This window comes from Anas acuta, chromosome 3, assembly GCF_963932015.1.
Source record: "Anas acuta chromosome 3, bAnaAcu1.1, whole genome shotgun sequence".
Lineage (NCBI taxonomy): Eukaryota > Metazoa > Chordata > Aves > Anseriformes > Anatidae > Anas > Anas acuta.
Genome location: NC_088981.1, coordinates 2,053,315 through 2,077,951, shown reverse-complemented (window position 1 = coordinate 2,077,951; position 24,637 = coordinate 2,053,315). Strand labels below are relative to the sequence as shown.

General features: G+C 46.1%; 1 protein-coding gene across 4 annotated transcripts in view; it reads right to left on the bottom strand.

Moving 5' to 3' along the window:
- The window catches only part of SPTBN1 (spectrin beta, non-erythrocytic 1), a 138,136-nt gene extending 113,806 nt beyond the window's left edge, over nucleotides 1–24,330 (bottom strand). Inside the window, exon 1 of one of the 4 annotated variants that reach the window (XM_068675237.1) lies at nucleotides 24,307–24,330. The gene's annotated coding sequence lies outside the window, so the exon portion shown is untranslated. Of the gene's footprint in view, nucleotides 1–14,347; nucleotides 14,373–19,536; nucleotides 19,697–19,827; nucleotides 20,035–24,306 lie in introns of those variants that run through there. The other 3 variants (XM_068675236.1, XM_068675235.1, XM_068675239.1) reach the window with 3 other exon arrangements.
- Nucleotides 24,331–24,637: the final 307 nt, after the last annotated feature.

Below are 24,637 nucleotides of genomic sequence, written 5' to 3'. Positions count from 1 at the left end.
CTGAGTCATGCTCAGTCCTGAGCATCCTCCCTCCCGCAGGCTGCCCTGCACTACTCAAGGGCAGGGGCTGCAGCCCACTGCAGAGGCTAGAGCCTCCGTGAGCCCTGCATTTAAAGGGAGGTCTGCTTCCCTCCTAGAGAGCCCTCAGCAGGCACGGGATTTCCAAATCGTGACAATCCCACTATTCCCTGCCTCTAACAGCCAGTCACACCTACGTGCAGAAGGAGGTAGCTGCAGATCAGCACAGGATTCACGCAGCCATGCGTTACCGCTCACAGCCCTGCATCATTTGGAGTTTCCTTCGCTCAATCGGGAGCTGCTGGTAGAGCAGCAGCCACATCAGCATGCTTTGTAACCCACAAGGACGTATGTCACTGCATCATTCTGGTTTTGGAAAGACACCAAAAGAGAAGGTTACCTGCAAAATTCAGGCTTTATTTTTATCACACTGCAATAACATTACTTGCAGTCCTCCAGCATTTAGAAGGGACAGCTTACAGCTTACCCAAACTCACACAGAAACAAACCAGCAAAGTCTTTCAAATACTCATTTCTCACATTTCACAAGACAAATGCAAATTCCAGGCAAACAGAATGGAGCCTCTTCAGGTTAGCAGTGGATCAACAGAAAACAAGCTCTAGGCAACAGATAAACCTATACTATACATTTTGGGGCTCATTACCCTGCAAGTGCCGTCACGAGAACTCCTTCACTCGGCTATTTCACATTAATACTGTGCTTGGTAACTGCTGAAAGCTGCTGTAGCTGTAAAAGCACGCTGGTCAACCGTGACAAAAAGACATTTGTTCTGACTACCACATTCTTGTTGACCATATATGTGTTACAGCACTAACAAGAAAAACATGTTTATTATGTAAGTTACAAACATCAAGAGAAAAATATTAATTGACCAGAATTTTTGATTTAGTCTATCCAGAGCACACTGCAGGAGAACAGACCCAAACAAGCTGTATTTGACACAGATAGATTAGACAGATGGCACAGTAGGGTATAAAGGAGATTTGTGCTTGCTTGACTTGGACTTGCCTGAATTACCTACAAATTTCAGACACAGAAGAGTTATGTTGAGTATTTACAAAGATTTCATACCCATTAAAACCTCATACCATCCAAAATTATCGTATGTTCTGCATGAAAAAAAAAAAAAAAAGGAAAAGGTTATTTTGCAACTTAATTCTGTTGCACATTTTTGGAGGTTATCATGATGTACCCCAATACAAAACAGATAGGAGCAGCATGAATACTAGTGCTACCCTGTTCAAGAATCTTTTGCAGCCTATGAATTTATGCAAGAACAAGGAAATTAAATGAACAGATGAACAGAAATCCTGACTTTAAATAAAATCTCTGCATTTCTGAAGGCTGCTGAAAGCCTCCACCTTCAGAACAGAAGGCACTCGGCACAAAAGCCCTCTGTATTCATCAGCTCACTTCACCAGTGGCTGCTCTCAGATTCTCTCAGGACCCTGGCAAAGCACAAGATGAAAAGATGTTATTGCAAGGAATACAGGAGGGGGCGAAACTCAAAATCACTATCACATTTTTGGGGACTATCCAACCCTGAGTTCACACTGGGAGCGGATACATATGGCAGCTACAGAAACACTGGACGTGGACACTGATTGAAAACAGCCCATTTTCTCTGAAGCTCACTATACCTTGACACACGCATTTCTGGCATGTACTGTAAACATCACAGGCCACATTCAACATCAGCACAACTCTCTGGCTTCATGCGTACTCATACCTGGATGGATTTGCTGTGTTAAGGGAGCTGTAGGGTCAAACGATAGCACTAGATGTAGCGCAGTGAGGCAGGCCTCCAAACCAGACCAAACAAGCATACAGGCGTAGTTACAGAGCAGGAGGGGAATCTGGAGAGAAGGAAATCAGGGACAGCCTCAGATGTTCATACTGCCAGTTAAGGCCTTCCCTCTGAGAAGCATCCAACTGGACACCAAGACTGCTATTTTCAGGATGCTAACCCAAGTCCTTCCTCACAGTCTCCCCCGACTCCAGAAGAAGAGCCAATGCTACCATCTCCCACTCCAGCTAGCTTGAGGGGAGCCTCTGTTCTCTGATACACACAGGTGTCAGTCAGGTGTAGCCCAGCTGCAAAAGAGTGGTTAGTTAAAACTGAACAACCACCAATAATTGTCCAATATAAGAATCAATTAGAAAAGCAAGGCAATGGGCTACAGATTTGTGGAACTGGTTACTTGCATTTTTATTTTACCTGTTACTGTAAAACCTTTCTGTACTGATGTTTTGCTACTGAGTGCTGAAAAACTCAGTGCCCAGAGACAGACACACATGCCCACACGCTCTCTGAACTGGCAAGAATGCACAGAACAGCACCTGGGGATAGACAGTGGTAACTGCACAGCTACTGCAGAGACACAGGAGCTGAAACAACAATTCAATTAACTATTTTGCCTGATGAGTTAAACATTAGCCTCATCATCATTCATCAACAGAAGTAGCAAAAAAGCAATGCTTTTATCCTCTACAACAACCGTTTCTGTAGTTCTCCATATGCCTCATTAGAGATGAAACAGTACCAGGACTCAAAACCAGAGTAACTTTCTCACCTGCAGCATAACTCAGAGAGCCTAATTTTTACAGGCATAAAATACCAACAGCTGCTATCACAATGAATTGGGTCTCAGATGTTCCAAGCCTAAGGCCAAACTGTCACCTCTCTCCTTACACTAACCTGAACAGTGCCAGTTACAGCAGCTGCGCTTTTAGCCCAGGGTTTTCAGACCCCTCACCCTTCTGAGGCTTTTCAAAGGCTCTCAGGCTCAGAGCAGACCAGCAGGGGGTTATTGTCTCTGCAAGACCAGGTAATAGCCACAAATATTTTAACCAAAAAAAAGTTACTCCCATCCATGTTTTCCATGGCTTCCTTTCTGTATCATACTGAAGGAACGTGGGAAAGCAGACACACTTGAAGCCAGGCCATAAAACAATCCCAGGAAAAGATGAGCCCAAGGAGTACTAGGTGGTCACAGGGAAAAATGGGAATTCTCCGTACACCATCAACACTTCCAGGGTTTGGGGATTTTTCATTTACAATCAGGTTTTCATTCACACGTCCGTGTTGGCTGGCCCAGGCTGCACAATGCAGGGCAGCGCTGCTCCGCACAGAGCCGCAAGGCTGACAGCTGCAAGCCGCTGCTCCCTGCCTTCCAGGGGACAGAAAGCCATCCCAGCTCCCAGCGAGGAGCTGCACTGCCTGCCACAACCCTCCTTTCTGTCCTCGGGCTGACAAACATACATGCAGGCACTTCTGCCTTTAGACAGCCATGAAACAATTAGGAGAAGAGGTCCTCAGTCAGTGAGAACTAGGGATGTGTTGTAAGTTCCTGTCAGAACTGCAGCTTGGGATTGCTTTATCCCTGGGCAGATTTTCTTTTGTAAAGAGAGCACAGCGCTCTGTCCTTCCTCGGACTTCAATCTACTGTTAATTTTATCAAGATGGCTCACGAGCAAGTTGGGGACAAGGCATCTACAGTTCACCCTACCGAAACAGCCAGCCATAAGCCTAAAAGCCTCACCCCCTGGAAAGGTATTAGCATCCTTATTCACATATTTTTCACTTTTACTCACCTTTACCAAGCTGGTCTTGATTTTAAGCAATCTGAAACAGTTAACAGTGTTGCAGTCATAAAAATTAAGTTACTTAATGTAAAGGACACTGTTTTCACCCCTGAAACAAACCTTTCCATTTGTCTGGCCACTCTGGGCTCACTTCTGTTTAGGCTGCATTGAGTAAAGCAGTATTTTACCAATATTTGTAATTCTAGAGAGCAAGCGAGGCGAGTTCAGAATGACTAAATGCCCTACTGAAATACCCTTCGAAAGGACATTTCAAGGCAATAACACAGATTGCAGCAAGAAGTGGAGAGACAGACAAACTGCTTCGAAGCCAGGCCACGGGCAAGCAGGGCTGCAGTGCATGGTGTGCAGGAGCCCAGGAGGAGGCTTTGTTTTAAACACAGCGGTATTTCAGAGTATCATGGGCCTGCTCCTAAGCCTTTGCAAAGAAATCCTAAAATTTATGGGTAGGCCTTCGATAACAGAGCACATACACTTGCCCACTCAATTATTTAGACTGTTTTTCTCACTATAATTGAATCGCTGCTCAGGAAACAAGAAACAGGAGCTGATTCTAAAATAAGCCTCCCAAGATCTGATTCAGGTTGCTAAACAGCTCGTGTTCAACAACAAAAAGTGAACACCGAAGCCAAGGCCCCTTAACCTGTCTAGATACTTTTCCCTTTTTGTATTCCAAAAGTCATCTAAAATATTCAGTGCTGCAGCAGCTTGGGCAAATACTGACCACTACTTGCCTGTAGAGAACTTCACCCCCAATGCTTTTTCAAGAAACATATAGAAATTAAGTCTATGAAGTCTTCCTGAACAAAACTAGCTTAGACAAATGATGCTGAGGATGCCGAGCAAACAGCGAAGCTCGTACATCATGGCAGGCGTTAGGATCTGTGACCGACAGAACTAGATTTCATCAAATATCGATGGAAATGCACGACCTGCAAACAGGAACTATCCAAAGCTGTTTGGCCAACTTCTTTCTCATGATAAATAAAATGTAGTACACACAAGAATAAAAATGAACTTCTCTGGAAGGCCAGTCCTGTGGTTACAGCCTATGGGACTGTGCCCACATAACAATGCCAGTGTCCAGAACGTCTTCAGTACGTTACCGAGCTAAAAAAGGCACTTAACTGCTCGCCCAAGTAAGCACTGAAATGGCAATAGAAGTTCCTATGTCTTTGTATTTAGAATGGTTAATAGGGCTCAAGTAAAGACATTATGAGGGGATCCAACGGTCTGCAGGTGGGTTCAGTCATACCTGCTGACACATTAGTGCTGGCCGTTGCTGCTATGGGTGAGAGAACACAGGACCTTCCAGCACCTCCTAAAGGAGGCAACTCCAAAGCCTCCTTGCTGGGGCAAGGAGGGAGAGTGTCAGCACCCTGCATCACTGCGATTCCCCTGGGATGCAGCCAGACAAGCTGACGACGCAGAGATTTATCATGCCGTTTCACTTACTGCCAGCAGCCACTGTGACACCACATCGCCCCCTCCAAAATGGCATTTCTCCTGGGATAAATCTGGGACAAGCCCATTGGGACACACAAATAGTGTTAGAGACCAAGCTCATTCTAACTGAAACGACGTGTGCCAGCAGCCTCCAGCCAGGGAGCAGCCACCTCCGTGCCCCCGCAGCACAAGGTGACGGGGCAGGGCTGTTTGCTGCCCGCTGGGAGCCAGGCTGGGGCGAGCCCCGACACACTGGGGCACAATGCCGAGCCATGCTGCCACCAGCTGGCCCCTCTCTGCCTCAGTTTCCCATTTCCAGGTCAGGTCAGCAACACCTGGCACGCTGGCAAAGCCCAGCACACGGTGAATGCTCTGCCCGGCCGGCACGCCGTGGGGCTGTGGGGAGAGGTCCTGCTCCACTCTGCTCTCACAGGACTGCAGCCCGAAATGCCAGGCAACTGGGCTGACCGTCAGAGTGGCTTCCAACGCAGTGCAACTGGTTGAACAGCAGGTAGCTAGATAAAAAGATGATTGCCAGTCTCTTCCCTACACACTTCGGGTCCTGCACCTGGGGCACAACAACCCCAAGCAGAGCTACAGGCTGGGAGAGGAGTGGTTGGAAAGCTGCCTGGCAGAGAAGGACCTGGGAGTATTGGGTGATAGTCGGCTGAATATGAGCCAGCAGTGTGCTCAGGTGGCCAAGAAGGCCAACAGCATCCTGGCTTGTATAAGAAGCAGTGTGGCCAGCAGGGCTAGGGAGGTGATCGTCCTCCTGTACTCGGCTCTGGTGAGGCCGCACCTCGAGTACTGTGTTCAGTTTTGGGCCCCTCGCTACAAGAAGGACATGGAGGTGCTCGAGAGAGTCCAGAGAAGGGCGACGAAGCTGGTGAGGGGTCTGGAGAACAAGTCCTACAAGGAGCGGCTGAGGGAGCTGGGGTTGTTGGAAAACAAACAGCTTGGAAAAGAGGAGGCTCAAGGGTGACCTTATTGCTCTCTACAGGTACCTTAAAGGAGGCTGTAGCGAGGTGGGGGTTGGCCTGTTCTCCCACGTGCCTGGTGACAGGACAAGGGGGAATGGGCTAAAGTTGTGCCAGGGGAGGTTTAGGTTGGATCTTAGGAAGAACTTTTTTACTGAGACGGTTGTTAGGCATGGGAATGGGCTGCCCAGGGAAGTGGTGGAGTCACCATCCCTGGAGGTCTTTAAGAGACGTTTAGATGTAGAGCTTAGGGATATGGTTTAGTGGGGACTGTTAGTGTTAGGTCAGAGGTTGGACCTGATGATCTTGAGGTCTCTTCCAACCTAGACAATTCTGTGATAAAAGCCAAGCTAGAAAATGGAACAGAAAAAGGATTTCTCTTCATTTGGAACTTCAAAAGCAATTAGAACAGTCCTCTCCTCACTCACCTACACCAAAAGGATTATATGGGTGAATTAGATTTTCTTGTACAGCAGATGACAATTCAACCATTCATTTTGACTAGATGATGTTTGTTGAAAGCCTTTCTTGACTCCATTTCCATGATGAAAGGTATGCATTGTTTGGTTCCCTTCCTTGCCTCATAGTATCATTAAGATGATATGCAAGCCATAAGACATTTTCCCACCCATTAAATACACAATGGTCTTTTCTGGTTGTTCCTTCTGTGCTTTCTCCTAGAGGAAATTCTCTTCTCCGATACATCTCTTGTTGACAGCAAGTTTAAGGAAGTTATTTTGCTGAAATGGTATTTTTATTACTAAATTTTACATTAGTTAATGCCCAGCAACATGGTAGAAGAAAAACTAAGCACCTTTCATTGGTACATTCTGAGGATGTCAGCACTCGCTGCACACATTGTTACTTGCCAAGCCCTTGATCTTCCTACCAAGCACAATCATTCAGATTGCACCCACTCTTGTCAGCGGCCTCCCAAAAGGCAATTAGTGGTTTGCTGCAATATTCAGTCCTCCTGCCATAACCAGCCAGCGATGAACCCACAGACCCTAGTGAGGAAAGGCAGGGCTTACACTCCCTGCCACCCAACCAGCACCCCGTACAGCCTACGCCGCTGCTAGGCACCCGCTCGCACCCTAACTGCGCTCAGATTCTTGTCCTGATGAAGTTCTGTGAATGGGTATTTATTTTTTTTTAAATTCATCCTTTCCTCTCACATTTCTTCTGGTCCATTATTTCCCCCTATTTGACTTTAGATAGTCTTCACTTTCTCTTGAGCCATTTTCTGCTTCTTGCTTTCTCCCACCCGCTTGTATTTTCTGTTCAACAATAACAACAGATTAGACTTGAAGAAACAGGGGTGAAGAAGCCTTGGTTCAACTCCTACATAGCTCCAGCCTTGGGAGTGAACCTTTGACATGCTGAGTATTTAGCTTTTCTGGCAAGACTAATGAAATGTTTTCTCTATTAACAGCTACTTCAAGTGTTGTAGAGAAGGGCTGATGTTTAAATATTGTAATTGTGACAGCAACTGTAAAGGGAATTCCCTATTTTAAGCAATATGCTGACTTTACAGATGATTTACAATAATGGGACCATAACAGAGTGAGAGGCAATCACAGAAGAGACTATGACACAGTCAGTTTTGTGCGCAGGGCTTACCCTTCCCAGGTCATTTTGCATTCTGCATGGAGCTGGGGAGAAACCACCATGCAGCAAAGCATAAAATTAGTAACTACACCAGCTTCTCAACAGATCCAGCTGCTAGAACTGACCAGGTGTTACCTCGGGCTACAGCTAAAAAGAGGGCTTGGAGGCAGGCACACACTGCAGTGTGACTAACTGGGACAACAGCACCTTTCTTCCTCATGCCTTAGCAGTCCTTGAAATTAAAAAAAAATAAAAAATAAAAACAACAACAACAACAAACAAACAATGACAACCACCCACAGCTAAAATTAACTATAGGCTTGTATAAAAATCCCCTCAGCCACATTTCTGGTTTATCTTTTTGTTTGGTTTGGGGTTTTGGGGGGTTTCTTTTAGGCTGGTTGGTTTCTTTCTGCTATGATACTCAAATTACAAAGCTTCCTCCCCCTTTTTGTTGACATTTTACAGACAGCCTGTAGTCTACATTCTGAAACCAGTAACTCAGGAAGAAGCCAGAAAAGTTTTTTGCTTGTGTGTATTTCCCCACCCACCTCCTGCAAAAGACACAACTTTAACAAAATGCTGTCAAACACAATGCTAAAACTAATTATGCTATTGACCATTCAGATCAATCCCATTGTATTCCTGGAGCTTCCAGTAAGGGTAGGCTGCATGGCTATCAGACTGCCAGCATCAGCAACTCATGGTCAGGCCACAGAAGGAAATATCTCAGTGCTGACAGGCCAAGGGGAACTCTTCATTTCTGAAGAATTCAAACAGACCTGGGTCCATTAGCAACTATCTTGTAACCAGTGCTAGCCATCCTAACAGGAAAGCCACACCATTTCCCCAAACAAGTCGCTTCTGGAAATTGGCTCAGAAGTCCTTACAAATGCCCATAGAACGACCAAGTGGGCTGTGCCTGCTGCAGTGTCAGCACCACAGAAGCAGAACAGACTGTTAACACAATTATTTCACAGTGTTATTATTAAGAAGAGGCCGCAACAAGTTTAGACGGGGTTTTAGCCTCTAAGCTCACACCTTTTGAAAGCAGTATTAGAAGCAGAGCATTTTTCAGCTGTAAGAGTTAACAGCAGCTATTCTGAACACCGATTCCTGCCAAGGAGGAGTTCAGACGCTTTCTTCTGCTGAGACCCCCCCCATTTCTGTGGCTCAAAACACCACAACATGCAACTGGAACTCCAGTCAAAGCGCTGGAGCCTCCCAAACCCAGCATGTGCCCCGATTTTTTCGTGGCACTTGCATCTGAAAGCATTAAGAACACGGTCACTTCAGTTTCAGCATGCACCCCTGCACCCCTCAGCACTTCCCAAAGGGGCTCCGTGCTACTGTGCCCTTCAGCTTGAATGCACAAAAAAGTCCAGCGCTCTGAAGGGAAATGCCAGCGTTCTCCAGGCTGTAGTTAATGAAAACCGAAAACAAGATGGGCAGATTTTTAAAAGGAACGAGAATTTCTTGTTCCTAATAATAAAAATGGGAAGCTTTTTTTGTAATTTTATCAACATACTCAAGGGAAGAAACAACATGCAAAACATTTCTGTCTACTACTATACACTAAGGTCAATTTAGAGAAAAAAACCTGCCAAGCCGGGCCCATGGACACAAGCTGCAGGGAGAAACACACAAGAACTACACCTAGTACCAACACGCACGTTCCCTCAAGACCTATTAAGTTTATACTGTTAGTGCTTCAGACCAGCGTGTGAACCACTGGGAGGCACAAAGGAAATTCAAAATGTGGCTTGTTATTATAGTAATAAGTGCATAATAATTATTTATACAAATTATACATGTAAGCATAATCGTAGTTTCAGGACAGTTAACCCAAGGGTGAATCGCCCATCTATATAATCCCTTAATAACATGCTTGGAATGCAATTTGGTAATTCCCCTCTGATAAAGCAGTCATGCTGCCTGCATAGTGACCATTTTTCAGCATTCATTACCACCAAGAACTTGAGTCTCTTAAAACAGCAATGTTTTTGATCAATCCTCAGAACAGAGCATTACAAACACAAAGCTATGTTTTTCTTGTTTTATGGATTTGTATGCCCTCCTAGCCCTTGTTAGAGCATAAAGTGATAGTGGAGCTACTAAAAATTGGAAAGGAGATGTACTTGTATCAGATATGCCTAAAACTTTTAATGGTATGAATGCTATAGGTGCCCATCTGTTAGAATGCATAAATTAATTTTGGGCCCAATGCTCTTCTATGCCTCTTTGGCGTCCTGCCACAGCTTATGACAAGCTGAAGTTAAAAATGACAACAGCCATGCTGCAGTGAAAGGCCCCCTGAACCAGGGGAACACGCTGCTCTGCAAACTTCCCCTAAAGCGATGTGGAGGGCTGCTGCCCCACGCCAGGAATGTGAGGAACTCTGTGACTCTCTGCACTCTCGCAGCTCACTGTGCCACAGCGATTCCAAGGGATTCACATTATTTTCTGCCTGTCGGCAACAGCTGTAGAAACATCTCTAAAATGGCTGGCGTGCCCTCCGCCAACTCAGTGCTCCTCCTATCGCTGGTATGGCCATGTGGCCCTCACCTGTCAGCTCTCCTTCAGCAACCCCATCATTAGGGCTCCGCAGCGTTCCACTTGTTTAGAAGATGATCCCAGTTAAAGCAATCGCACTTCTGGTTTACCTCAGCCTATCACCAACAAATACCTAAACAACATCTCCAGATCCTGCTATACCCCTACAGATTATCTAAATGCTGATCTTTGTTACACACACTCCAGCAGCATAATCTCACTCAGGATTTACTACCCAACTAGGATTACTTAGACCAGAAACACAGATAAGAGCTGTGTGTTCCTGTCACTCACACCTGACCAGAAAGAGGGTATCATCAGCCCTGACTCCTGGAGTTATTTACTGACACTTTGGTATTTTTTCATGCTTCTGACAATCCTTGTATTTCTAATGCGGTTCAGAAATTGAAATGAGCAATGTATCATGATCCCAGACATGTTCCTCTGCATATTTTATATGAAGATGATTTAAAACCTTGAGCTATAGACTGTGACGATGTAAATCAGCACAGCTTTACATGCTGGGATGGAGCTATGTAACTTGGCACAACTGAGGATCCAAATCCCTCATTTTTAAGCACAACAGAGAAAGAAAAATCAAAGCATTACAAAAAGAACATTGGAGGTCTCTTGTCACCATGCAAAATGAAGAATGCAGGTTTCATTACTGATCTGGCAGAGAGTACCTTACCTGCAGTTACTGTACTACATGTCTGGGTCATAGATATTTATATCAGTGCGATATACATGTATCTTTAATTTACCGTGAAGTCATCTTATTTGTGTTTGTCTAGCTTACAACAGAAATAGATCTCTAAAAATAACTTTCTTCCATCATCTTTCCGGTCTCCATGGCAGTTGAATGTATTATTACCCATTTTTCACATCTCTTATTTAAATCATGCAATTTCTGTAAATTTTTATGCCTGCTAATACGTAGAAATAATGAAAAGATATAAATGATTGAAAAGAAATCTCAGTGAAGCTCAAAATGGATTTATTATTATTTTTTTTAACTTTACCTTTTTCACTTGCGTTTTATGCAAGCATCGCTCCTTGGAGCCAGATCCTGACCAGCAATAAAGCTACTTTACACACTCCAGTGATGCAAAGCTTTAAAGCTGGCTTACAGGGCCAGCTGGGGTCAGGGAACCCCCCCATGGTGCAAAGCAGTGTATCTGGTACTCCCCATCCTCCCCCAAAACAACCCTTGGAGCATATCCTGTGCCCCACCTTGCCAGGATGGCAGCCTTCCTTTTCCAACACACTGCAAACCAGCACAACTTCGGCAGCCTTGCAGCTGCTGCTACACAAAGGGAGCCCCCAACCCTCAGAAGCCCAAGGGCTGCTCTGCTCTGAGCACAGGCCGTGCCAGCCCAGTACCTGGGGCCAGAGATTTCAGCTGCGGTACAGACATGAAGGCAGTCACATCTTGTGGTCTTCAAAAGCTAAACTGATCTCAGGCTTCCAGGGCAGATCAAAGGCTGCCGGGTGTTTTTCCACAAATGAGGTAATCCCTTTGCCTTTTTAACAGCACAACACACGCTGCTTGTCCTAAAAACTGCCCACACTGGAAGGTCACAGCTTACAGTAGTGCTCACTTCCTTTTCTGAATCTCGTTATTCCCTAACATTTCCACTTTTGTTTTTCCTTTTACCGAGCTCCCTGCCCAGGTCCCTGCAGCAATGCACATGCAGGGAGCAGTCCTTTCAGTCCGTACTTCCCTGCAGCAGATTCCCAGCGGGCTGAACACAACCACCTGCTGACTCAGTGCATTGCAGCCTTGCTCCGAATGACCAGCCCCGGCCCCCACACTTTCCTCACGTTATCCCATTTAGAAGCTAACTCACTCTCTTCCCGTAAGAAACTAATTTAGGCATCGTAGGTTTTAACTTTAAATGGCTTATGCCAACGACTAAAGCCGCACGATCAGATTCTTCCGTCGACAAATTTGACAAATGGATATAAGTCAAATTTGCTTATTTTTGCCCTTAAACAAAACCATATACGGTCTGCAGTGGTAAACCACCACTTTTAATATCCAAATTCTGATTGCTTGCACACTTCATCTCGTACCAAAACCCTGTTACCGACAGCCAGCTGAGGCATGTCTGAGGCCACTGCGCTGATCTCTCGCTGCCTTCACACTTCCAGACAGCTCAAGACTAACTTGAAGCTGCTGCTGCTAAGACACAAACTGCTCTCCTTTCTCATTTGGGTAACAGCTGAGTCCCTAAGCCGTGACTAAGCGGTTTGGGCTTCACTTCTACAGTTTTAATACAGCTTTTTCGTTCGTACCTGTATTCCTAGCCTGCCTTTGGTTAAAGGCTTGCGAGGGACCACAATGGCCCTAAGACGCAAACAGAACATATATAACAAAAAAAATCCCCCCAAACCCTCAGTCTATAATCCATTTTTAGGAAAGAATTTGTGCTAAAATGAGGTAAGTGATAATTTTCCAGATCTCCTGTTATCCAGAGTACTATTTTAAGGAGAGTGTGACTGCATTCGCGCTTGTCGCATAGTCCTGCTTCCAATCTCCTGGCAGATCCCCAGCACATTCCGGCATTTAATGCACAGCACTTGTTGGGATGCAGGCCCACTTATCTCCCAGACACATTGACTAAGACTTTCCCACATAAAGTGGCCCACCCTTTACTAGCAAGAGGTCACTCAGTACAATCAGCCTTCAAATGAGAAAAACAATCAGGAAAAGCTTCTGTGATGCCAAAAACGTAGAAGGGAGTAAAATACAACGGGCTCCGTTGTTTGTTTTTATCAAAACTTAGGAGGCTGCAAGACAGATTTTCAACTGGTGCAAACCAGTCAACCAAAGTCAACCAGAATTATTATTTTTTAAAACAGATTTAGGATCTGGCCTCCTAAAGACATTCAACATTGCAATAGAAAGTATGTTATTCTATAAGTACCATTTGCAGTTATTTATTTATTCTCATTACATACAGACTCTACAGAATTTCTGAACGAGGAATACATGTACATGTTTTCATAAGGGAAACTGCAGCATGGTAGTTCAAAACCTTTTTTTCCCAAGGAATCATCTCTCAGCCAGGCTGAACAAATGACCATTGAAATCTCAAGAGGTGTGGAACCTCTTTGAAAATTCAGGCTTCCTCCTGCTGAACAACGGGCACCCCAAACCCGCGCATGCTGCCAAGCTCCCTTGCTTTCCCATTTTGTGTAACTGAAGTGGCAGAGTGGGAAATAAAATCCCTAGCATTCCCGACTTCCTTGCTGGTACCCTGCACACCACAGGGTTAAACAAAGGGTGCTCCTCCTGGATCGGAACACTCACTGACTTCCATAGGCAGATTTAGGCCCAAGGCACCTTTCCAAAATCACAGAAGCCAGTAATTTGGTAGTAAGAGGGATAAACTGCTTTCTCCAAGCACAGACTAGAATGATTAGCTCCATGCTGCATTCCAGTGTTGCTATAGATGTATATGCCATCAGCATCCTGGAGCCACGAGCTACCCACCAGTGCAAAGCTCTCTGTCTGCAGAGGCTGGCTATAGATCACCCTTAAACACTTTAATTAAATATTTGTTTACTAAGAGGAAAGTCAGTGAAGGCCCTTGGGAAGAAAATCTTATAATTAGTTTAGACAGAAGTTAACATTTCCAAACTCAGATGCCCAAACTCAAACCTGTAGGTGTTAAAATAAACTTATCTCCAGTAGGGTAATTTAGATAGAGCAGGCAGCACCCTTTCTCTTCTAAGCTAAAAACTAGAGGAGCTACTTGCTGTAATTAGCTGGAGCATTTGTGGTGTCTGGGGGCTAAACGAAATTCATTTCATGAGTGGAAAAAATAAGCATTTGGTCATATTGCACAGAACTGAATTATCTGTTCTGCGTTACTGCAGTAACCACAAATGAGCTCCATTGTAAAGCAGGCTCCAGACCTTCCCAGCCAGCCAGCACTTCCAGCACCCTACGCCACAACATACACGGGCAGCTTTCTTGCTCTTTCTTACAGACACAAGGCTCCCTTTCATCATGTCACGGGAAGAACCAAAAGCAGGTCACTCCATGCCATTCTATAATAAATCAGCCAACAGAAAGACAAAATTAATTCAGGATCAGATAGCAGTAACTTACAATAGCCAAAAATGCAAGCAGATCCGAATCACTGCTTGACAGCAAGAAGTCTCCACAGCACCTTGTAGAAGACCTTGACCATGTACTTGGGACCAGAAGACAGGGAGCTGAATCCCACAGTGGAGGTGAAAGCCCTCCCAGAGGTGCCAGTTGGTCTGGCCTGGGAGAAATGTCTGCCCAATATCAAGTTCAGCAGTCAGTGTAACCTTACAGCGCTGGGGCCAGGCTGCCACAGGGAGCCGCCGCGTCCCCTCTGAGCACCTCGCAGCAGCTCACTGCCACCAGCGCCTCCGAGCAAGTGCAAAGCTGAAAATGACGCCCTGCAAAGCCCCGGGCTGGGGCGGGGAGGGATGGGATGCGAGCTTTCCTGACCTTCGCAGCCATTCACCCCGAGTCCTGGATCACAAGGTGCTAGCGTGGCCATCATCTTAACATAAAGTTGCATTTTAAGAAAGCTGAATGAAAACTTTCAAAGCCAGAATTAAAGTGTCTAATTCATAGGGAGTAAAGCTAGGCAGGATCACAGGCATTCAGCCACTTTCTGTAGTGGAACTGAACACACGAAGCATGAACACCTCATTTATTAAGTTGGCTACTTCCAATAGATTAACCTGTGTGTTATCCAATCATGTGGGCAATGAAGCAGTAAATAAAAATTCGTTTTGTTTGCAGTAGGTCTGCATATCTTCATCTCTGATTACATCTTCCATCATATGATGACAGCCAAATTAAATCTTTTTAAATACATACGCAACTACAAATCTTCACAATCTATCAATATATCACATACAGCCCCTCCTATAGCCCATTTGCAGAGCCCACCCCTGACTGAAGCAGTCTCAGGGATGGCTCCACCCTCTCACAACCATGCTGAGTCATGATTCATAAAACCAAACCTGGTGGCTACTCTCACCATGTAACGGAGCTGTCGGTCAATTCCTATTCCTTTTTTTATTGTTTTATTATTATTATTTATTTTTTTCCCCGTTTTAAACAAGAACAAACAGCCCATGACACTTTGAAAATTCTTTTTTGCACGTCTTATTCTATTTTGCACGTCTTATTGCAAGTGCACAGCCTCTGCAATTACTTGCAAAAGCATTCCTGTTTCATATTGTTAGACATATAGTAGCTCCAAGCAGTATGACTTTACCAGAGCAGAAATGTTTTCTTGTTATGTACAGCTGTGGATATGTGAGCAAGAACAGGAGACTCAATCCAAGAACATCTCTGAATACATTTCACAGATGATAGGCCAATTGCTCAGCAGGTGTAGCTTCAGGATCTGGCCACTTCCTCCAAAGAAACGAACAGCATATGTTTTGAACTCCAGTAAAGAGAAAAGCTACTTAATTTGGAACATTTACCTGTGAACAGATTCAGAGCAGTATATTTTTAGATCTCTGAGCAGAGTATTAATGACACACCTCTCCTGTTCCAACGGCATGACTGGTATGGCCTGCTCGTCTATTCGTAGTCTCTAACAGGTGTGTGTTAGCATCTGCTGGCACAAGATTTTCATGCTGAGCGTCTCTTCTGTTTGGTTCTTGCTGCCCTCTTCATGCAAGAAGGTTGCTGAATAAATCAAACTGCCATACCATTTCTTTTTGAAGTTTAGCACACTCAAAAGATTGTGAAATAAAAATGACTGCACAACAGCATAACACGTTTCTCTAGTGGAAGCTGTGACACATCAAAGAGATTCTTGATGCGTCTAAAAAATACCCTGCTTGAAAGAAATATGTGTACAAAAATATAAAGAGAAAAGCAAGAAAAAAGCAGAAAAGCATGAAAAACGAAGAACATCCTCAAGTTTTCATTGTTCAACATGAAAACGTTATTTCAGAGAAGAGGCAAAGAATGATGCTGAAAAACAATAGTTCCAGATACTCCTCAACCTTAATCTGTCCTTGGCCACACAAAGATGTTTCCATTCCCGAGCACAAAGGTTAGAGATGGGTGTTTATCTTTTCTTCATGACATATTTTTACTGCAAGTAGAAATAATGCTTGCAGATGCAAACTTACCCTCCCTTGCCATCTTTCTGAACTATAAAATCTGTTTTGAACTCAACCATCAAGCAAAGTTCTTCCCATGCAAAGCTAAGCTTTTTAATGAGAAATGGACAGTAAGAACTGTATCAGGAATTAAACAACAGATGAAAAAGAAATAAAGCTGGACATCCTAGGAAAAAAAGCTGACTGCTTAAATACACAGATTAATCTGTATCACTCTGTTAAAACTGTCAAATAAGATGGGATCTACTAAGCATAAATAAAAAGCCTTCCACGCAGTATCTCTGTAACCCTCTTTTCATTAGAGAAAGGCAAAGCCTTGAAAGGTCCAGCTGTAGTTGCTGCAACATCGTACTCACGTTCATTAGAAAAACAAATTCACAACAGATCATTTTAAGAGTAATAATAAAAATCTGACAAATGAAAACCACATGTGAAAAAAAAATAATAAAAAAAACCAGCACTGGGGAAATCAGCCTTCAACGCAGTCTCCTTGCAGAACACTGATTATACCTCGGTGCCATTTGACGGTACACACGTTTCAGCTCCAACACTTGCTTTACCAGGCAAGTGTTACTTGGTGATAACAATCAGACACGAGATGATTTCTAAGTCGTAAACACACAAGAAAGCCAGAGAGGATGACTAGATTTTCATGTTTTATATCTCTGGGCTAGATTCCCTCTGGTTTGACTTGGGCAAGTTGCCATGAGCTCATGCAGAGGTAAGGGACCAGTGTACTGGCAAACACCCCAGCTCCATCAGCTGGGAACGGGAGCAAGCCCACAGCGCTAGCTCGTGTTTCAGAAAAGCCCTATATGGCTCTGCACAGCTTCAGTCATGGAGCACCAGCCTGCTCTCATCCCAAGTTTCCACTGCATGGTGTGCATCACACACCACAGAAATTGACTTTCGTTGCTCTATTTCACAGCCTCTTCGTTTAACTGGCAGTCAAAAAGATCCAAGGTGCTGCTGCTGGCTCCTCACGCTGGTTCAGGCCATGCAGCTCCTACAGCCAGCACACGGCGGTTTGCAAAGGTTTTCCTAGAGATGTGAAAGAGCGAGCAGGAGGCCTCTGGTCAGAGATGCCAGCCTGGATTTGGAGCTGACTCATGGGTAATGGGCAATGATAAACTATTGTATTGGTTTTTAACGTGTGCCCACATCAGATGACTAAGGAATTTTGGTACCTATAGAGATTAACTGTCTAGATACCCTTTGCAATGAGCCTTAGACATCTGCATAAATAGGCCTCCTCATCTGCGTTCCACAAAATACGCCCCTGCGCTCCTCACAAGTGAAATGCATTGCTTATTTTACAAGTAATCCAACTATAAATATTAAATGCTGTAACTGATGCACATTAAAAATAAATCCATCCAATAAAGGAGGTTTAACCGATTAAATTTTATATGCATTGAAGGAAAAACAAAACATCTTTTATGAAATGGCTTGGTACGCCTACATAAAAGGGCTGTCCGAAAGATGGAGAGCAGCGTTCAGGTCTCCATACATGTAGCATGAGTGCTTTGCCCCCTGTCTGCTCCACTTGTGTGCAGGCAGAGTTCGGTAACACACAATAATCCCCAGAGCTGTAGGATTCATGCCACGACAGGGATGAAACAGCATCTGTAAAGCTTTTTGCCACAAAACTGCTGCAAGCTCCTATTTCACACAAAAATGCTGCATTCTGCTTTTTTTTTTTTATAATCATTTACCGCACTTAACCTGCATTACAGAAAAATGCAGAAGGGGCTACTCTCCTAAAACCTGCCCTCTTTTTTAGTACCAAGCTGATGCTACTGCATGAAGCAACAAAACATTCCCTACCCATTTTATTTGTTCAGCGCTGGTTGTGTCACGTCAGGCAGCCAGCGAGCCCACCCGCTCCCCAGAGCCCTACAGCCACTGCTAAGTCATGCAGGCATCACAACAGCCATTGCTGCTTCACCGAGAAAGGGCTTCGTGGAGAACATCCAACGGCAACGGGCAATAACCCTGCTGCAGGAATTGCACCTAGCTGCCATCACGCTCCCCCTGGCTCGCTCTTCCTCCTGTGCCATTTGCACCTCCTCTCTCCCTCCAGAGGCTTCTGAGTACACGCAAGACAAGGTTTTCTGCAATGGCCTGAGGAGTCACAGCCTCCCCTGACGTCTTCACACGGCTGATATCTCTCTGAATAAATTACCTGACACGACCGGCCTCTATAATCCTGCAGCTTGGGCGCATTGTTCCCCAAGACATCTTTCAGGACAATACATTCCCAGGGCTGAATGAGTAACAGTTATTTTTTTCTAAAGTAGCTACACAGTTCAGTGAGCAGGTTTCATAATATTTCTACCCTGTCAATAAGGGCCAAAGGCTGCACCAAATGCTCCAGATCTCGACCGTTTATGTTCGCTCCCTCTTACAGCAATCTTGCTTCTGATATCGAGCGTTCAAGCATTAGGTTTTATACTTAAGGATGATGGTGTGTAGGTAGGGTCTAGAAATACAAGTCCTTACCGTCTTTAAACACAAATGCCATTTTATAACCAAAAACATCAAAATTACAAATGGAATTGCTTGCTCTGTTTTTGGCTCATGCACTTGGCCAGTAGAAGAATCATTCTTGAAAGAGGGATAGCTAAATAAAAGGTCAGCCCCCAGTGCCATGAGCAAGGATTTTTCAGAGCTGCTGCAGCCCCACACGATCTAGCAGGAGCCTGCCATATTTATTTATTTATTTTTGTTGTTCGAGCAGGCCTGTATCCATCACACTGCAACGGCTGTCCACGAAATAATGAAATCGGGGCCGTGCATCATGCCCGCCGGCCGTGCCCTCACTGGAGGATGAAAGCGCGGAAGGGTGCTGCATGCAGGGGATGGGGATGGGGATGGGGATGGGGATGGGGATGGGGATGGGGATGGGGATGGGGATGGGGATGGGGATGGGGATGGGGATGGGGATGGGGATGGGGACGGGGACGGGGATGGGGACGGGGACGGGGATGGTCACAGCAGCTGAAGGTGAGCGGCACCGCGGAGGCATCGCCCCCACTGGCGCATACAAAGCCCCGCAGCCCTCCGGCCCCCGCCCCGCTGCCCTCCCGCCCGGGCCGGCGCCGGAGAGGAGAGGAGAGGAGCCGCGGGTGGATGTGCGGGAGGTGGGAGAGGAGCCGAGCCCTACCCTACCTCGGCGGAGAGGGGTCCCCCGGCCAGCCCAGCCCGGCAGCAGCGGCGGCGCTCCCGCGGCGCTCCCGCGGCTCTCCGCACCGCGGCGGGGCGTGCGGCTGCGCGGCGGCACCGGGGAGGGGAGGGGAGGGAAAGGAGGGGAGGGGACGGCAGGGGCGGCGGCCGCGGCCCCCGGGGAGAGGCCGGGGCCTCCGCATGGCGGAGCGGCGGAGGAGGAGGAGGAGGAGGAGGAGGAGGAGGAGGCTGGGGGGGGGGCTGAGACTGCGGCGGTGCTGCGGGAGCCGGCCCTACCTGTGCGCGCTGCCCGGGCGGCGGCGGCTTCTCCCCGCTGGCTGCAGCGGGCGGCGGCTCCCGCAGCCCCCGGAGCTGCTGCGCTGCGCTGCGCCCCGCCGCGGGGAGGGGCGGGCCCGGGGCGGGGCGGCCGCTGCCGGCTGCGGGGGCTGGCGGCGCTGCTGGGGGTGCTGCTGGTGCTGGGGGTGCTGGTGCTGGGGGTCCCGCGGCCTCCCCGCGGCCCCTCGGTGCGGTGCGGAGCGGCCCGGCCCGGCCCGGCCCTGCCCGCCTCCTGCCCCCGTGCGCTCGCTCCGCGCCCCTCCTCCCGTCACCTCCTCGCCCATCGCGCAGACAATGTTGGCTCGCCCCCAGCATCCATTTCCTCCGCTGCTGCTCCCCGCTGCCGGCAGCCCCGGGCAGCCCCAGCCCGAGCCGGCAGCACACCGCGCCCCTTCCCTTCCCTTCCCTTCCCTTCCCTTCCCTTCCCTTCCCTTCCCTTCCCTTCCCTTCCCTTCCCTTCCCTTCCCTTCCCTTCCCTTCCCACCACCAAGCAGGCCACCATCACCAGCTTATTTGTCACTCTGGTCTCTGCTCTGGACACCTTCCTTAGCTGTTCTTTGCCCCTTTCTTTTTGTCCAGCCCAGGCCTAGGACCCTGTCCCTCCTAGCCAGGCAGGAGGCCAGTGCTCTCACCTGGGCTCTTGTCACCTGGCTTCCCAGCTGCAGCTACACCACTCCGGCATCCTTCACAGATACAGCCTTGCCTGCCTGGACTCACTCCAAAGGCTGCTCCCAGTTCCTTCTCCTCACTTCCCAGCTCAGGCATGAACTGATGGGTCGCAAATTCATCTGTCCCTGCGCCTGCCCGTAGCCAGCATCAGCTCCCACTTTGACTTGCCCATGTTCTGAGACAAGAAACCTCACACCTTGACTCACTCACAAGTCCTTCAAACTTGGAAAAAGCTCCCTACTCAGAAAGCTCCTTTCAAATGTTCTACCATCACGAGACCTACAAGAATTTTGACCGCAGTTACGAGCTGGACGAGAACTGGTACTGCCATGTCTGTCATCTGTGGTGGTTGCTGTCCAGCTCTTGGGATGCAATGGAAACAAAACAGCTCAGGGACAGCCCCGTTCCCCTCCTTCTTTTCTTGCTCCTTTCTTGAACTGGTTCTGGTGGCCCACTGATCTCTCCTGGTTGTGGTAAAGCCAAATTCGGTGAGAAGAGGTTAGCTCTGCACTGACTCAGTGACCTGGCTGAGGAAATCAGAGGAACCAGGGGGAGGAAGGGAGCAGGACTTCCTTTTAAGTAGCAGCAAACAGGTCAGCAATGTCAGCTTGTGTAGCTGCACCCTTAAATTATAAAACATCTAAAACAGGCTGCTTTGGTGTTCTTTACAACATCCTGAACCATCAGAGACCACGATCGAGGTTTCCAGGTAAATACGAGAAGATGCTTGCTTCTATGTAACGCAAATGGTGATACTAAAAACGTAACATGAGTGAGCCTTCATTCACTTAACAACAATAATAATTCCAGCTGCAAACCCTTCTTAGCCATTACTGCAACAAAGGACAAGTGTCAATCGCTTCAAATACTTTGAAGAAGTTACACACACAAAGAAAATAAAAATAAATGAAAACAATTCTTCCAAGCCTTCCTGAATGCTGCCAGACAGTGGTACTGAAACAGGCTGGAATATCTGCAGGATTAATAGACAGCTCCCAATCAAAAGGTTCACTACATTTGGCCCAAGTAACATGAAAAATTCTGCTGTTTCTGAATTATGTGGACTGTACCTCATAATATTTTACAAAGCAGAATTTCCATTAGCCCATCAAGAGTTTTGCTCTTGGAAAAAGCTGTATAATTTGACTATGAGCAATTAGCAAGTGCCTAAGTATATGTACTGTATCACATTTCAGGCTCAAAACGATAAAAACCAACAGATTTTTGATCCAGCACAATGTAGCTTTTACTTCAGCCATCACTAACAGGAATTCAGAGAACCCAATGATGTATGCATTATATATATAAATGTAAAATTATTCGCCCTGTAGGATGTTAAGAAACATCAGAAGAAAAATCATCTTTTACTCAACTATTAATATCTCTCACACAAGTAGGGAAGAAAAAAGATCGCAATAGATGGAAGTGAGCAAGAACATTCAGTGTATTTAAAGATTCTGTCTGTCTTAACCCACATAGCTCCAGGAAGGGTGGGCCATTGATTATCATGGAAATAACTGGGTAGAAATGAATGCATGAAGAAGCAGGAACCAGAATAGCAGGGGTATCATGGGCTCCAACCAGTTATCCCAGTTACTGACAGTCATTTCTTCATTTCAGGAAGGCCACATTTTGTAAAGAATGGGGCAGCTACGAATGTTTACCAGTGAAAGTCAAAATCAGCATCTCCGCCTTTGACAGAGAGGATGTAATTTCGATTTAAAAATGACAGCAAGTACTTGTCAGTATTTTCAGCATGAACTGTCAGCTTGCAGGGTTAGAATGCCAAAGCCTACAACTTTGTGACAATTAAGCTGGGGATACTTATCGGTTACAATACCAGCACTTTCTAATACAGCAAGTAAACCCAGTTAGACAACAAGCTGTTCACACTGATGGCCACATTCTGCTTCCTTTAATCAAACTGAAAGGAGAAGAATGAATGGCCATATTAGAAGCTGGTGTTAAATGAATTGGAAAGGGTCAGCAAAGCAATGTTATGCGAAGTTACTCCTTTTCTGCCCTTTACTCTGTAGTTAGCTTTGGTTTGAAAGCCTGAAGGTTTTATCCTCTCATACATTTTGTCCATGCAGCCACGGATGTCTTACAGTTGGAGAAATATTTAATCTTTTTCTCTTTTGAAAATCCACTACACCACTGTGCTCAGTAATACTGTCAGACCCCGATCCCATGGAAATTTATCCATATGCATATTTACACCTCCGCCAAGAGGAAAACACTCTGTAGGTGTGTAAAGGTAGAGACATTCCAAAATCTCCACATGATTATTTTAAAGTACGTTATAGTTTAAGTAACCTGGTAAAATGTTCTAAACAAAATGAAAGCACCTGGAGTTTTGCTCTTTTCAGGATTTTGGGCATTTCCGTTGTATCTCTGTGTGACCTGCAACTGCAAGAAGGTATTTCCAAATTGAAACAAAACAGCAAGAGTACATATTAGAAAACAAAACAAAACAAAGCAAACAAAAAAAAAAAAAAAAACACATAATTTTTAAGGCAATAGTAAAACTAGAAAAAATCTACTTGAGCATGGTAGCAATTTCCAGAAAGCCAGAAGAACTACACACAAAGAAGTGAATACTGCAATAAAAAACTTCCCAGGTATACCATTAAGCTGAAAAGCATGATGTTATTAACAAAGCGTTAACAAAGCGTTCCAGTTACACAGGTTCACAGTGTGACTGAGATGGGAGACATGTTATTCCCACAAGACACACCTCTTCTCCACCCATAATGCCCAGTTTTAAACACCCTCTGAGGCTCAAAGGCACAAACCTAGACTAGTGCTTTGTCTCATAGCAGACGTGGCCAAGATCATGAAAGGAAAATGTAAGAAGGACAATCATCTGCCTAAAGGAAAAAATAAACTCAGCTTTGTCACTGTGTGCGCAGCTTGTTTAGAAGCACGACATCTTCTCCATCATAACCATTTCCTCACAGTGCTGTTTCTTCTCATCAGCTTAGGAACACTCAGCTCTGTGCTACACCCTTACCTTCAGTAATATCTTGTAGCAATGCATGCCATGTGATCTGTTTACAAGTGCCTTTCTGTTTCCTGCCAGTCCCTGCAAAGAAGGATGAGTTAGACCCTCACCCCTCGGTTTCCCTTCCCTCTACAACCAGACAAGCCTGGAATTCCGCATCAGGAAACAACCATCCTTACAGGTCATCTCCATGCGTGGTATTCTGCAGTCGCCTAACCACAGGGTAAGAAAGATGTGCGTGACAGAGGCAGGGTCTCTACAGGTAGGACAAAGCTTTGATGAATGCTTAACATGAAATCAGCCAAACACCTGATTTTTGCCTATCGCTAGGAAACAGCACACTGACTAATACAGTAGCTGTGTCATGTCATATCCAGGCCCAAAACTCAGTTTTGCAAGAAGAAACCCCAAAACACCAGTACAACTCACAGCAATAACAGTGTGGCACATTTCATACTGCTTTTTCTTCATACAGTTTCTAGGCAATGCTGCCCAAAACTATGCCTGGGCTGATTGGTATGAGTCAAAACTGTGCCAGAAAATGTGCCAACAATTGAACAGTCTGGATGATCGGGTACCAATGCTCAAACCCACACGCTGGGCCTGAACTGTTTACCGGTATGGACATTGCCAGCTTCTCCACTCCTCTGGAGTAGAGGATCCTTTAGCCGTTTTCTCTACCATGATCTCCCACTGAGCTTAGGGCCTACTTTGCCGTGTACCCAACATACCAACCCCTGGAATATGACTAAATGTACAGCACTCACAGAAGCCTCAGCCAGTTGCTGTCTCCTTCCCACGCCACCAGAGTCATCAGTGGAAATGCTGACAGTGTGAAGAAAAGGTGGCCTTCCTGCTCTCCGTGCCAGCATCACAGCAATCTGCAGCATCCGGGAGGAGTCCTGGCAGGAGTCCTTGTGCTGGGCCTGCAGCACTGGGGAGGGACAGGAAGCATTAGCGAGAACTGGGAGAGGCACGGGGCCAGCGTACCACAACATCCCTTGCAGACATTCCCATTGTGTTCAAGTCAGTACATTAAAAAACAAAATAAGTGTCTTGGGACCTGCTTGCATGTCCTGCAGGCTCCACATGGCAGAA